Genomic DNA, 16,131 nt, shown 5'->3' with positions numbered 1-16,131 from the left:
TCCCAGCTGGGAGGCAGGACACCCTATGGGTTTCAGCACCTCATCCAGAGTTCAACAGTGTTGGCCATGCTGGGAAGGGCTCCGCCCCCTGCAGCAATGCCAGCAAAGCCACTCAACACTGTGCTGATTGAGGCACTGGACATGAGGCCTCCTGGAGCTGTGTCAGTTGCTGTGCTGGTGGGGTGGGTAATGCGGGGGGGAGGGTCCAGTCGTCCACAGGCAGAATTTCAAGGCTGCATTTGAGGTAGTTATGGATATTTCTTACATCATCTTACAGCATAGCTTTTATGTAGCAGTCATCTTCTCTTCTGTAGAGATTTATGATTTCTCAGCTTGACTTCGCAAACGAAGATTTAAGAAGGGTGCAGTAGTCCACGTCTGCTGCAGGCTCGCTGGTGGCTGACAAGACCAATGCGGGACAGGCAGATCCGGCCACAGTGGCTGCAGGGAAAAGTCTGATTTGGGGTTGGTGCTGTAGCAGTGCGATTCTTCCTCAATCTCCTTTTGTCCTCAAGACCAGCTATGCGTGCGTTCTCAAAGGAAGAGACAGCCTGGTGGATGGTGTGCCACCATGCTTTGCGATCTGAGGCTAGGTCAGACCACTGGTGATGGTTGATGCGACAGGTGCCAAGGGATTTCTTCAAGGAGTCCTTGTACCTCTTCTTTGGTGCCCCTCTATTTCAATGGCCGGTGGAAAGTTCGCCATACAGAGCAATCTTGGGAAGGCGGTGGTTTTCCATCCTAGAAATATGCCCTGCCCAGCGCAGCTGCGTCTTCAACAGCAGTGCCTCGATGCTTGTAACCTCCGCCCTCTTGAGGACTTCAGTGTTGGTCACAAAGTCACTCCAGTGGATGTTGAGGATGGTGCGAAGGCAGCGCTGATGAAAGCGCTCAAGGAGTCGCAGGTGATGACGGTATAAAACTCACGATTCGGAGCCGTAGATGAGGGTTGTCATCACAACCGCTTTGTAAACATTGATCTTTGTGCCTTTTTTCAGTTGCTTGTTACTCCACACTCTTTTGTGCAGTCGGCCAAATGCACGGTTTGCCTTTGTCAGCCTGTTGTCAATCTCCTTGTCGATCTTGGCATCTGAGGAGATGATGCACCTCAGGTAGCTGAACTGCTGGACTGTCTTCGGAACTGATTCACCAACAGTGATGCAGGGAGGGTGATAATCTTCCTGAGGTGCAGGCTGGTGGAGAACTTCTGTCTTCTTCAGACTAACTTCTAGGCCGAATAGCTTGGCAGCCTCTGCAAAGCAGGACGTCATGCTGCAGAGCTGATACTGAGTGGGAGACGAGTGCAGCATCATCAGCAAACAGTAGCTCGCAGATAAGTTTTTCCATTGTCTTGGAGTGAGCCTTTAGTCGCCTCAGGTTGAACAGGCTGCCATCGGTGTGATAGCGGATGTAGACACCATCGTCATCATCTAGATCTACTGCGGTTCTTTGAAGCATCATGCTAAAGAAGATCGTAAAGAGAGTTGGCGCGAGAACGCAGCCTTGCTTTACACCTGTGCCTATTGGGAAGGGCTCCAAGAGGTCGTTGCAGTGTCTGACTTGGACTTGCTGGTCTTCATGTAGATGGATGATCATGCTGAGGAACCTTGGGGGACATCCTAAATGTTCCAAGATTTGCCACAGGCCTTTCCTGCTAATGGTATCGAAAGCTTTGGTAAGGTCGACAAAAGTCACATATAGACCTTTGTTCTGTTCCCTGCATTTCTCTTGGAGCTGCCTGAGAACAAATACCATGTCGGTGGTGCTCCTGTTAGCTCTGAAGCCACACTGGCTCTCTGGGAGGAGTTCTTCTGCAATGGTGGGCACCAGTCTGTTCAGGAGTATTCTAGCAAGGATTTTGTCTGCGATGGAGAGCAGGGTTATCCCCCGCTAGTAATGATGATTGCATCGCGAAAGTCCTGTGGTAGTTTTCCTTGTTCCCAGCAGGTGACAAGTACTTTGTGAAGTGTGCTATGTAGTACTGTGCCCCCATGCTTCCAGATCTCTGGTGGGATTCCATCAACTCCCGCTGCCTTGCCACTTTTCAGTTGCTTGATGGCTTTAACAGTCTCTTCTAGGGTGGGGATCTCATCCAACTCTGTTTTCACTGGTTGAAGTGGGGTGAGGTGGATTGCTGAATCTTGAACTACGTGGTTAGCACTGAAGAGAACCTGAAAATACTCCGACCACCAGTTCAGTATGGATGCCTTGTCTGTGAGGAGCACTTGGCCGTCTGCACTATGCAAGGGACTCTGAGCCTGATATGATGGGCCATATACTGCCTTCAGGGCTTCGTAGAACCCTCTTAAATCACCAGTGTCTGCACACAGCTGGGTTCTCTCTGCAAGCTTGGTCCACCACTCGTTCTGAATGTCTCGAAGCTTGCGATGGAGGTTGCTACATGAAGCGCGAAAGATTGCTTTTTTTCCCGGGACAGGAGGGCTGAGCAAGATGTGCTTGGTAGGCAGATCTCTTTTTCGCTAGTAATTCTTGGATCTCATGATTGTTCTCGTCAAACCAGTCGTTGTTCTTCCTTGTGGAGAACCCGAGGACTTCTTCAGAGATCAACAGGATGGTAGTTTTTAGGTGTTCCCAGAGTGCTTCTGGAGAAGGGTCTGTGGGGCAACTGGGGTCCTCAATTCTTGACTGGAGTTTTGCCTGGAAGGCAGCTTTAACTTCGGCTGACTGAAGGCTGCCAACGTGAAGCTTCCTCTGAGGGATATCTCCTCTCCTAGGTGTGGGTTTAAAGTGAAGATGGAGATTGCAGCATACAAGACGATGATCCGTATGACATTCCGCACTGGGCATTACTCGGGTGTGTAAGACATCTCGAAGGTCTCTCTGGCGCACCAGAATGTAGTCGATAAGGTGCCAGTGCTTGGACCATGGGTGCATCCAGGTTGTCTTCAGGCTGTTCTTCTGCTGAAAAATAGTGTTGGTGATGGTGAGCTTGTGCTCCATGCAGAATTCTAGCAGGAGGCGCCCGTTATCATTGCAGTTGCCAATGCCGTGTTTGCCAAGTACTCCTTTCCAGGCTTCCGAGTCTTTACCTACTCTGGCATTGAAGTCGCCAAGGATGATCACCTTGTCCTCTGTAAGGGTCTTCCGTATGAGGTTGCGTAGATCAGAATAGAACTTGTTCTTTTCTGTAGGATCTGCTTGAAGGGTTGGGACATACACACTGCATGCTGCTTGTTTTGAAGTGGGAGGCGCATGGACATGATGCGATCTGAGTGACCTGTTGGCAGGTTTTCGAGTTTGGAGGCAATGGAGTTTCTGACCATGAAGCCAACGCCAGAAAGGCGGCTCTCAGCCTTTGATTTACCCGACCAGTAGTGGGTATAACCAGTACCATGTTCTTGAAGACTACCTTCCTCAGGGAAACGGACCTCACTGAGAGCTGCTATGTCAATATTCAACCTGAGAAGTTCGTGGGCAACTAGAGCAGAGCGTCGTTCAGGGCGACCACTGTCTACTGTGTCAAGCATGGTTCTGATGTTCCAACACACAAGCTTTAGTCTTTGCACACTTTGTGAGGTAGATGCATGCCTTTTCTTTGTTGTTATTTTTTGACCGCAAGTAAGGATGCCCGTTGACCGCGGCTAGCCAACTGGGGTGGGGGAGACGAGCTTTGTTTTGGCCACCTTTTCTAGGCCCCTCTCCGTGCGGAGCAAGCAGTGCTGTCCCTAGATAATGCTGCTTGGTCGTTCAGGGTGCTGCCAAAAAATGGTTTCGTCTCCGGGTCAGCATCAGGCGACCAATACCCTGAACTGCCTACATTCAGGATTGGGACTGCAGCTTCCAGTGGCATCTTCCACCTGCCGTTTTGCCCCTTGCCCATCGCTGCAGGACTTGGTGTGTTGTGGGTTGTGGATGTGGATATGCCCTTCAGTCCTGCGCAGAGGAATTTTTAGGTGAAGCACAGTGTGCGCAGTACTGGCTCCACCCTTTCACCTTGGGGTCATCTGCCATGGCCCAGTAAGCCGGGATGCCGGCAGCAAGTCCTCCAGGTGGTAGGTGTTACATTAATGAGCTCTATCTGCCCGGGTTTGGTGTTAGAGTTTTGCTTCTCTTGGCTGGCAAGGTTGGTGAGCCCAGCCTGCCCATTCGGTTATACCGTCGGACATTCGGTCGCACCATGACGTGACAAACTCTGTGAGAAATGGGGGGGACCAGCGGGAAGGTGTTGCCACGGATGCAGTAATGCAGGAGAGGCCATTGCAGTGACCATCTGCCAGGCATAGCCGGACAGTGACCACGCGGCGTTCACTACACCGGGAAAGGAGAGGCTATGTATTGCACATACACTTTCCCCGGGGGGGGCAGGATACCCAAGAGGGAGCCCACCCCCCCTCCCTCCAAGATTTATGATTACTTTTTTAAAAAATGTATCAGTGCCAATGGCCTCATTCAGAGCTCATGCATATTAATTGAACAATGCTGCTATGATTTTAACCAAGCATGTTTCTTTCACTCTGAATCTTGCCTTAGTAATGAAATGTTGGGCTGTTAGTGTTTCTGCTTAAGACTAAAAACTACCTATGGACTATAGTCATAGCAAGTATACTGTCTGGTCTTCCATTATTCAGTGTTTTGCCTGTAATAAATTTAGGTTGTTTATGCTTTCCACTTGCTCTTGTTCCCTCTACTGCTGCCCTTCCTTTTCCTTACATCAAACAGATGTTAATTTTAGCATACACGTGATGTACAACTCTTAACTGTCCATTGACAATGAATGCTGTTCTCACAAATTCAAACCTTTCCCAAGACAAATGGAATTTATGCCCAAAGTCTTTTCACATGTCATGGTTGATGTAACAAATTTAATCCTATCTGAGTACGTCCTTCTGTAGGTTATTTACACACAAATCCCTCTTCTACGTTCCTCCTCTTCCTTTGTATTATAATTCTCCATTTTTCTGATGTAAAGATTGTTTCTTGGGCTCAGTTTTTACTTGACCTGTCTAAATTTAATTTTCCTCCTTTCATTTGCAAAATCAATAGAATTTTCATGTAGTTCATTTCTGTAGCACAGTACGGTTGAAAGTATATTTGATTTAGATTTATGATACTGGATGTTAACTGGTTGGTAGACTCTTTTCAGAGCACTGGAAATGTGTAGAATTCTAGGTCAACCCTATTACCTTGTTCAAATAATGAAAAAAGCAGGTCAAATGATAAAAAAATCTAAATTATGTCAGGTAACAGAACTACACTGGTGGATTACTATATCACTGCCTAGAGTCACAACTGCCATATTTATCTATGTAGATGAAAGCACTCAGGTCATAAAGTTGAAACCTTAATAGATAGATGGGAAAAGAGTATGTAAGTAAAAAGTGTTAGAAAAATGAAACAGCTGCTAATGTGTCTCAGTTGTCAAACTGTAACACTCATAAAAAAGCAGGAGAGGAATCAATGAAGAGATCCTTAAGCTGGACTTCACTTTCCCATTAAATATATGGTACTGCTGAATTCAAACATTCATGATAACGTGAGAGGACTCCTTTCTCTAAACGTATGAGTAAGGAGAGCCCCTTCTAATGGTAGATAAAGTTATCCCTCCTTTTTGCCTCTGGAGTCCCTTCCTGCAGCCAAAGAAGTTGTGGGAGTGCTTTTCAGCACTAGTACTTGCTAGGGCCTCCTGGCCTTGTGTAGCCAATGGAGTGAAAGTCACAGAAGAGGTGTAGGTGGCTCCATCAATGAACCCATTCACCACCAATACTTCAGAGTGTGAGAGGGCTGGCTGTCCATTCCCCATCCCTGCCAGTGCCTCAGCAGGGGAGAGGAGACCAGCAGCTGAAGAACAGGCGCTGATGTTGCAGAGGCTAGTGTAGGGGTCCTGGGGAAAGAGCAGCCAAGCTTTCCTCCACTCAACTCTTGTTGCTGTTTTGGGGCATTGTTCCATCAGGCACAACTTCATATACTTTCCTTCCATCATTCCTGATTGTGAGTAAGAGTTGGAAACCCCTGATGTTTTAAAGTATTTTTGTAAATAAGATGAGAGAAGTGTGGAAACATGTCCATCCACAGAGTGGGCAGGGCATGGACAGGGGAGTTGAGCATCTCCTGAGCATAGTGGAAGACTTTGCAAGAAATTTGTATATGCCCTGCCCATGGAGCAAGGAGCTGGCATAACTCAAATAAGGATACCTTCCTTCACTGATAGGGGACACCTATATCATTCAGCATTGATGTATAGCATAAACTTGGATTTTGTTATTTGGTTGGTGTACCCTAGTCGTGGTTGCCTTGCTCATGATAACCAAGTGTATTTACAAGGCAAGTAGCCACTGCTGAAAGGAACACAAGGGCATAATATTGTATTTACACTGATTGTCTTGGCAGAAACTGTTTCACCATGGAACTTATATTAAGGTAATTCTTGCATACCTTTCTGAATTCTGCTGTTACAATATACAGTGCTACTCTTACGGTGGACATAATGTCTGAAGGCCAGCCAGGGACACCTTTGGGGGGGGGGAGGTAGGTGTGCGCGCGTGCGAAGTGCGTGTGCCGCCGGAAACAGGAAGTGACGTCACTTCCGGTGATGTCATGCCACCGCCGGAAACAGGAAGTGACATCACTTCCTGTGACATCATTTCCCCCGCGCCGCCTGCCGGAAGCAGGAAGTGACATCACTTCCTGTGACATCATTCCCCCCAAATGACATCATTTCCCCCAAATGCCACTGCCAGAAACAGGAAGTGACTTCACAGCACTTCCTGTGACGTCCCCAAAAATCCCCCAAATATCACCGCCGGAAACACCACGATTATTTATAGAGAGGGAAAGGGGGAAATAAAGTTAAATAAAACTCTTTTTTTACTTTTTTCAAAGTGAGAAGACTAGAGAGAACGGGTTCCACGCTGAGAAGCCAGTAAGATTCCAGTGAGATTCCAGCGAGACTGTGCTGCATAATGCAGCCTATTTATTTTGTCCTGTTTGCTCTGTTGGCTCTATCTGCGCCACCTTCATCACTTTCGGGGTGTGGATCCCCCAGTGGGGTGGTCTCCCGACTCCCTCCGCCGGCTGTTTCTGATAGCCCTGCGCCCCCTCTTTCATTTGATATGTGTCCCGTGCGGGTGCCACCCTCCCGCCGGGAGATGCTGCAAAATGAGCCCCCTTGAGGCTTATGGCAGCAGGGCTCGGGGGAAGCGAGCTAGACTGCTGTTCTTTTGAGGGGTTATAGAGTGTTTCGAGCCCGTCCCTGTGGCATCGGTCCCATCATTGTGGGACCCAGGGGGCCGGCGCAGCGGCACGCCGAAGCAGCCTGTCACTAATAACACAGGTCGAGATGCAGGACAGGAACCCGGAAGTGACCGACAGGCTGCTTCAGTGGAAGGAAGCTGGGAGGAAGGGAGGGAGGGAGGGAAGGAGGAAGGAAGGAGAAGGAAGGAAGGAGAAGGAGGGAGGGAGGGAGGGAAGGAAGGAGGGAGGAAGGAAGGAAGGGAGGAGGGAGGGAAGGGAGGGAGGAGGGAGGGAGGGAAGGAGGGAAGGAAGAAAGGAAGGAAGGGAGGAGGGAAGGAGGGAAGGAAGGAAGGAGGGAGGGAGGGAAGGAAGGGAGGGAGGAGGGAGGGAAGGAAGGAAGGGAGGAGGGAGGGAAGGAGGGAAGGAAGAAAGGAAGGAAGGGAGGAGGGAGGGAAAGAAGGAGGGAAGGAAGGAAGAAAGGAAGGAGGGAGGGAAGGAAGGGAGGAGGGAGGGAGGGAAGGAGGGAAGGAAGAAAGGAAGGAGGGAGGGAAGGAGGGAGGGAGGCAAGGAAGGAAGGAGGGAAGGAAGGAAGGGAAGGAAGGAAGGGAGGAGGGAGGGAGGAAGGAAGGAGGGAGGGAAGGAAGGAAGGGAGGAGGGAGGGAGGGAAGGAGGGAAGGAAGGAAGAAAGGAAGGAAGGAAGGAAGGAGGGAGGGAAGGAAGGGAGGAGGGAGGGAGGGAAGGAAGGAAGGAAGGAAGAAAGGAGGGAGGGAGGGAGGAAGGAAGGGAGGGAGGGAGGAGGGAGGGAGGGAAGGAAGAAAGGAAGAAAGGAGGGAGGGAAGGAAGGCCGCCCCCTCCCGCCAGCCGCCCCCCCCCGCTTTCGGCCCCCTCCCTCCCTGCCTGCCCTGCTTACCTGCTTCCAGGGCGATGGAGGAGCCGGCGGTGTCGGAGAGGCTGGGGAGGCGTCGGAGAGGCTGGCGCTGGTCGCTGGAGTGCCTCCAGCGACCAGCACCGGCCTCTCCGACGCCCTCCCCGGCCTCCGCCTGCACTGGAGGCCCGCGCGCGGGGCCCTGCGGCGGTCGCGGAGGCCGGGGAGGCGACGGAGAGGCTGGCGCTGGTCGCTGGAGGGCCTCCAGCGACCAGCGCCGGCCTCTCCGACGCCCTCCCCGGCCTCCGCCTGCACTGGAGGCCCGCGCGCGGGGCCCTGCAGCGGTCGTGGAGGCCGGGAAAGCGTCGGAGAGGCCGGCGCTGGTCGCTGGAGGCCCTCCAGCAACCAGCGCCAGCCTCTCCGCCGCTTCCCCGTCCTCCGCCACCGCCGCCAGGCCCCGCGCGTGGGTGGGGAAGGTGGCGAGTGAGGGAGGGAGCGTCCCCGCACATGCGCAGAGCCTGCCACGATCACCCTGCGCACACGCAGGGACGCTCCCTCCCTCACTTGCCGCCTTCCCCGCCCGTGCGTGTGGCCCCCGGCTCTCTGGCTGGCTAAACCGGGACCTCTAATGGTCCCGGTATAGCCAGCCTGGGAGCCGGGAATTGGGGGCCAGAACCGGGACTTTCCCGGGAGACCGGGACGGTCTGGCCACCCTAGCTACTCTAGCCCCTGTCCCTCCAAATAAATTCCTATATAAATAACCCTTCTAAAGGGGGTAGTTGTTTAGCAGCTTCTATTGCCTACTCTACAATTTAAATGGGTTTGCTAACAGACTTGACAACATCCTTTTGCAGTGGCTATGCAAATATTCTAAGGTCCAAGGTTTTTATTATTATTATTATTTTAAAAAAAACATAGAATAGGATCAGAGCTGAAATTCAAGGAAGCCACAGTAAGATGTCATTACTGTTCTCTGAGGCTGTGTCCAAACCCCCCCCCCCCCCATTTTTAAACCTTTTTGGTGCTCTGCATTGTTCATAAAAATATTTATGCAGATATGATAAACAAGGATAATTTACATCAAGAATAACACACAATGGTTTCAGAACCCAGTGAAAAATGGGAAATTAAAATAAATTGCTCTTTGGAAATACTTTCCCATATTTATGACTCAAAGTGATTATACTGAAGGAAGTTTTTTAATATCATGTAATAACATGCTAATAACACTTATAATGAGACAGAAGAGGGTTTTTCAAAATAAAGGCATTTGTCCATCAAATTCTTGAGTGTTGCTAGTCACAGTAAAAAAAAACCTAGTCTTTTTTTTTAGGTGAACAATTAATTGAATTGAGTTCTGTGATCAAAAGGCTTGGAAGTGCCACAATTCATGTCTAACTCATAGATCAGTAAAAGATCCTGAAGTCATCAGCTCACAAAAAATGGCTTACATGTGCCAGAACTGACTAGAAAGAGAACTGACTAGAAAGAAAGTCCTGTCCAAGAAAACTCTGCAATAAGTAGTTTGTACTGGGTTTTTTGGTGGTTGATGAGGCAAGTGGGATAGAACACAGAGTTAGCATTACTTGGCTTTGAGCTCTCAAAATATCCCATGGGTCCATCTAATGACATCACTACTGCAATGATTGGCAGAGGTATCACCTCTGTATACACTCCAATATTCTATATAGGAAAACAGGGACATATTTGTGTTCCCTCAGGGCTTTTTTGAGCGAGTATGCACAGGAATGCCATTCCAGCTGGCTTGGCATCAGGGTTGTGGCTTAATATGCAAATGAGTCCCTGCTGGGCTTTTTCTACAAAAAAAACCCTGTGTGAAATGATAGTGATGTCGGGGCATGTAGCCTAATATACAAATGAGTTCCTGCTGGGCTTTTTTTTTTTTTTTTTTTTACAAAAAAAGCCCTGTGTACCTGTTTTTATAGTAAGGCTCACTGCCTCAGGATCCCTCATTCATAAAATGAACACCATACTCCTCCATGAGCTCTGCTTGTGTACTTTGCTGGGATAATTTGTTTTCCACTGACTTCGGGAGAGCCAGTTTGGTGTAGTGGTTAAGTGTGTGGAATCTTATCTGGGAGAACCGGGTTTGATTCCCCACTCCTCCTCCCTGTGAGGTGGGTGGGGCTGGAGAGGGCTCTCATAGCAGCTGCCCTTTCAAGGACAACCTCTGTGATAACTATGGCTGACCCAAGGCCATTCCAGCAGGTGCAAGTGGAGGAGTGGGGAATCAAACCCGGTTCTCCCAGATAAGAGTCCGCACACTTAACCACTACACCAAACTGGCTGTCCAACAGGTAGATCGCAATCTACCTGTTGGACATACCTGTTCTATGCTGCTGCTTCAGAGTCCTGCTTGAGACAGCTTAAAATTAAGAACTGCAGTATTAAAATGCAAGCCACTTAAATACAGACTTTCAGACATAAGCAGTATTAAACCTTATCCATAAAACAGAAGCAGACCATTAAAGAAACTGGTAAGAGAAAACTCCTAATTAAAGCCTGGGGAAAATATGTGTTTTAGCCTGACACCTGAAGTCTCAGAGAAGGGGGAGTTCCAAAGGCAAGATGCCACCACAGAAAATGCCCCTGTCTCTAGTTACCACCTGTCACATCTCTGAAGGCAGGGACACAAACAGCAGGGCATTGGGTGGATCTTCTGGCAGGCTATTTTCCAGATAAACATCTTTTTTTTTGCATCTTGAAAGTGAAATTTATAATACCTGGACAAACATCAAGAAAACGTAAATGTTCATCAAATTTATTAATTTTTTTAAAAATACATTTTATTTTGAATTACTCTTATCTGGATTTTTGTTGTTGTTGACAAAGGTGTCCCATAGCAGAATCTCAAGGATGGTGTCTTTCACAGTCACTAAGGATGGTATCTTTCACAGTGCCCCACAAGACCAGGAAAAATTCTTTATTGCTGAACACAGTCTTAATGGGCCATTCCAGGTGTGGCCAAACTATGGCTCAGGAGTCACATGCAGCTCTTTCACACATATTGTGCAGCTTACTCTCAAGAGATTCACTGACTAATAGGTGACTATTTCTGCCATGTATGAAATGCGGAAGGAAAGGGAAATAGGCAGGCTAGCAAGTTCTTCTTCACCACAGAGGTTGCCCAGAGACCTAGAGGGGGAAAGAGAACGCAAGAGCTGAGGGAGCCAATGGAAGGAGGGGCGGAATTAAAGAGGATGGTGCAGGGTTCCTTCTTAGTTTCATAGCTCTTGTAGGAGCAGCATTTACTAACCTTGGTGTCAAGGCAAAGAGAGATGCATAATGATGCAAATGGTGGCCAGTGATTTATATGGTACATGTGTGTTTCCTTCTCCCACTGGTGCAAAAAAAAAAAAAATCCCTAGTCTTTCCCTTTTCTGGTCTTATGGGGACTGTTATTCCCAACTTTTTTTTTAAAGCCTCATTCTAGCAGTCATGTTGTAAAGTACATACATTTTATCATCCTGTGCAAAGAAGCTATTAAAAGCTATTAAAAGTTTTAATAAAGACATGTGTAATATTTGTTCATGTCTTGTGGCTCTCAAACATCTGACATTTATTCTATGTGGCTCTTATGTTAAGCAAATGTGGCCACCCCTGTGTCATACCAATGCCAATCACAGTTGCAGGACATACCAAAACTGTGCCTGAGTTTGACCTTACTAGGTCTGCTTCTATTCTAATGATGTTAAACTTTTGCATATATTCTCCCTACAGTTTTGTATGCAGGCAGATACAAAGGGAAGTGGCAGACCTCATGCATTCTTGATAGAGAATCCAAACACATTCTTTTGTTTTAGATTTTTATTTGTAGGGAGAAAACACTTCTTATGGCATTTTAAAAGACAAGAACTAAAGAATAAAGCAAAATAGATGTTTTTGACAAAAGTAAGTATGCATTCACTGAAGTGTTCAAGGAAAAAGCTTACAGAGGAGGAAGCTGACAGTTTAAAAACTGCATAACTCCTTGTGCAAGTTGAGTATGGCAGACATCCAAATTTTTCAGATGATACCTGAGAGTTCCATAAATAGAAAAACTATTTATTTAGAGTTGTACTCAGAGCTTTTTTTGTAGAAAAAGCCCAGCAGGAATCCATTAGCATATTAGGCCATGCCCCTGATACCAAACTGCGTTCATGTGCGTTTCTGCTAAAAAAAAAAAAAAAGACCTGCTAACCAGTGATTTTAATATAAAATTTGGATAACTTTAAAATCATGGCTGTTCTTCTCCCAAATTACAGAGAGAGAGAGAGAAGACACTGAATTCTCTCTCCCTCCCTCACCTTTCATTATTTCTTTTACTTTTCTAAAAATTAGGGACCATTATTTTTACCATTTCATTAAACCATTCCAAATTGGTTGGTTGTGATCAAAAAGCAATTCTTCAGACTGGTGCAGCTTCAGACATCAATAATTCCAATTAAGCAAATATAGAGATATGACTATATCATTTTGTTAAGCAATTTAAAAAGGCACAACTGAAATAAGTGGAAAATCCTGCAAGAGAAGCCAAGGGACTCATCAAGCTTCAATTAAAAAAAAAATGTTTTTAACCATGTGGCACATTTATTCAGAGAAAAAACTACTTCATGGGTATTAAAACTACTTCATGGGTACTATTTCATGGGTACTTAATGGGTAAAACTACTTCATGGGTACTTCATGGAGAGCCAGTTTGGTGTAGTGGTTAAGTGTGCGGACTCTTATCTGGGAGAACCGGGTTTGATTCCCCACTCCTCCACTTGCACCTGCTAGCATGGCCTTGGATCAGCCATAGCTCTGGCAGAGGTTGTCCTTGAAAGGGCAGCTGTTGTGAGAGCCCTCTCCAGCCCCACCCACCTCACAGGGTGTCTGTTGTGGGGGAGGAAGGTAAAGGAGATTGTGAGCCACTCTGAGACTCTTCGGAGTGGAGGGCGGGATATAAATCCAATATCTTCTATCTTCTTCTTAAATATAGGTTATTCCATAATATGTAATTGTGAAAGAGGTTAAAAGATGTAGCTAGATCTTATTCCTCCTACTGTTCAACCCCCAGTTTGAGAACAGTGGATCCACAAGCAATATCTTTATTTTAGCAAACTCTAAATACTCCTGTTTTGGTTACACTGACATTTGATTCCTGTGGAAGTATCACTAAAGGTCTTACTGCTTAACAACTAAACATCTGGTTCCTTGCAACTGACTGCATCAATTGCCTCCTTTCAAATTTACTGTTTGAAGCAGTGAGACATATCTATCTAGTGTCTGCTCTATGATGTCTGTTCCACAAACACAAGTAATCACTTGATGTTTAGTGATGAACAGACATATGTGGACTTACCTGGAGAGGTGACCTAAGATGAGGAGGCAACCAGAGTATTGACTCCTTTTGAGAGTTCTCTGCTGAACTCATCCTAGACAGAGTGATTGATTCCTTTTCAGAAACTAGGTTTCTTTTTAAAAAACACGCACAGATTGTTGGATATTATTTTTTATTGTAAGGCAAAAATGTGGAATACACTGAACAGTGGTGTCAAACTCATTTGTTACAAAAGCTGGATCTGACATAAATGCCACTTTGTTGGGTCAGGTGATGCATGCCATAACATGTAACACGAGGTACCAGAGATATAAACTTTATAAATGTGATTTCAGATTTTGAATGGCAATAGCAGATTTGCTTGGATTTGCAGACGGGTAGTAGGCATGGAGATACCACCATTGGTAATGAGACAGTAAACCTGGGTCTCTCTTCCATTCTGGAGGATTCTGGCCAGGAGAATGCAAAGAATAAATGGACATAAGTCTGACATTAGAAACCAGAACATTCAGCTGCTGGCCTAAGAGCAATAGTGTTCTTACAAAGGAATTCCAAAGGGAGATTAGAAAGAAAGACTCCTGCATTGCAATTGATAATAAAACTCAAGACAATGCATCCTCCCAGACTTAACTGTCTCATTACCAATGTGTGTCATTATAATTTGGCATCTGAAATCACTCCAGTCTTCAAGATATAGGGACCAATCCAAATATTATAATTCCTAATCAGGTCTTTTTGAAAGAAAATAAAATCCAGATAGGAACAGAGAAATCAATATTTTTTTTAAAAAAAAAAAACTTTTCAGAATAAGCCAAAATAATTTTCTCAGTGTAAATTGTGCTTGTCAGAAGAACCCATCCTCCATCTCTCCCTCTGAAGAACTGTGCTTGAACACAAACGCTTATACCTGTAATAAAATGTTGTTGGTCTTAAAGCTGCCATGGGACCCCAACTTTGTTCTCTCTTTCTCTGTTTCTCTCCTCCCCTTTCCTTTCTCCCCAAAAGAGGAGGAACAGCCCTGGAGAAGGAAGCAGACGCTGTGTGTGTGAGAGAGAGAGAAAGGAAAAAAGAAACAGGAGAAGGAAGTTGCTTGTGAACCAGATCTGAGCCCTGCAGATTTGGCCTGCAGGCCATATGTTTGACACCCCTGCACTAAAGCATGTGTGAATAGTAATAGGACATATCCTCCTGAGTAACCTTCACAATAGAAAAACAAGTTGCTTGCCTATAACTGATCACTCGAAGACCACTTGGTCTTCTGTGCATTCACAAATATGGGTACTGTAACTGCACCAAACCCGATGTCAGAGAATGAAAAGCTGTTCTCAGCCATTTTGGCATGCTTTCTCCTCAGGGAGTAAGCATGCTCTACATATGCCTAGACCTAAGGAGGAGGTGTGTCTCACTCAGTTCCTTTGACCACCACTGGCAAGCCCCATTAAAGAAAGTAAGTGAAAGATGACAGCAGTGGGGAAGGCTGGCTGGGTGTGTGTTAAGGTGGCCACTGAGAAGCAGTCAATGCCAAGGTCAGAACAGATGTCATTACCCTATAAGGATGCTCAGCATGAGTCTGAGACTAGTCTCCAAGATTGAGTTCCACTGAGGAATGATGCCAAGGGGAAACATGACCAGCGGAATGTTGAGATTGAGAGTGGTGACATTCATGTGTATCTCTGGACCTCTTGGAAGAGTGATGGTGTGAAGTTGACCAGTCTCAGGTGCAATGATCTCTTGACTGACCTTGAATTTGGGAGTAGTGTTCTTGAACTTGATGAGTATTGAGCATGACTTCATTGGTGTGTGGGTGATCTGGAGAGACAATCAAGGTGGCAACTCAGAGAATGAACTGAACGCCAGAATCAGGATCAATGACATGACCAGTGGGAACCAGAGTCAGCTTGAGATGAGTGATATGGAATTATCCAGTGTCATTTGAGACAACAGCCATCGATGGTTGTGTGATGGACCAAAGATGAGAACCTTACTGTCAGAGACCATGAAGGAATTCCCCTGCCTTGGTGGAAAATGGTCAGATGCTGTGGGAGTTGGTGCAGACAGAAGAGGTGAAGAAAGTTATGGAGTTGATGTTGAAGAAGCAGTGGGCCCTAAGCCTGTTAAATTGCTGGTGTAAATGTCAAGAGGCCTGATATGATCAGAGGTGTGATCAAAGTGATTATCAATGCCTGGGTTGGCTTAGATTTTTTGTGACTATGGATATGAGTGGTAGAGTTGAATGGTTTTTTGGAGGATTTAGAGGGTGAGATGCTGTCTTGGTTGGTACTGAGACAGGGGTTGTTTTGTAGGGAAAAAGGTGATGGAGCTCATCCAGGGATTGTTATGCAGCTGCACCTACTAGTCAATGGGCAAGGTGGGAAGATGGCACTGTCAGAAAGGTTCAGGAGCTGTGCTCCTGTGAGCTCCTACTGAATCCAAGGCCAGTACTGATCCATCCTTCCAGATCTGAGAAGGTGTAGAGGACATGGACCATACCAAGGAAGACATCAGTGGTGCCAACTCTGACTGAAGGATGTGGCTACAGAGTCCAAGTGTATGATTCTCATGTTGCTTAGTGAATTTTGCACGATGTGGGCAAGAGTCTACTTGGTGTCCTTCCCCGAGGCAGAGAAGGCAGAGTTGGTGACTGTCAGTGTGAGGGAGCTTGACTTCAAAAGAGTGACACTTCTTAAAGAAATCTGCACCTCCCATACAATGCCTCCCAAGACTTCAAGGGGAGAAGGGGAAGGGAAGGCAG

General features: G+C 46.7%; 1 protein-coding gene across 4 annotated transcripts in view; it reads right to left on the bottom strand.

Annotated features, from left to right (window-relative positions):
- NELL1 (neural EGFL like 1) overlaps positions 1-16,131 on the bottom strand; it is a 994,364-nt gene that overhangs the window by 107,346 nt on the left and 870,887 nt on the right. The window lies entirely within an intron of this gene.

The sequence above is a fragment of the Heteronotia binoei genome, chromosome 21, assembly GCF_032191835.1.
Source record: "Heteronotia binoei isolate CCM8104 ecotype False Entrance Well chromosome 21, APGP_CSIRO_Hbin_v1, whole genome shotgun sequence".
NCBI lineage: Eukaryota > Metazoa > Chordata > Lepidosauria > Squamata > Gekkonidae > Heteronotia > Heteronotia binoei.
Note: the sequence above shows the minus strand (reverse complement) of the source record. Positions and strands in the feature narration are given on the sequence as shown.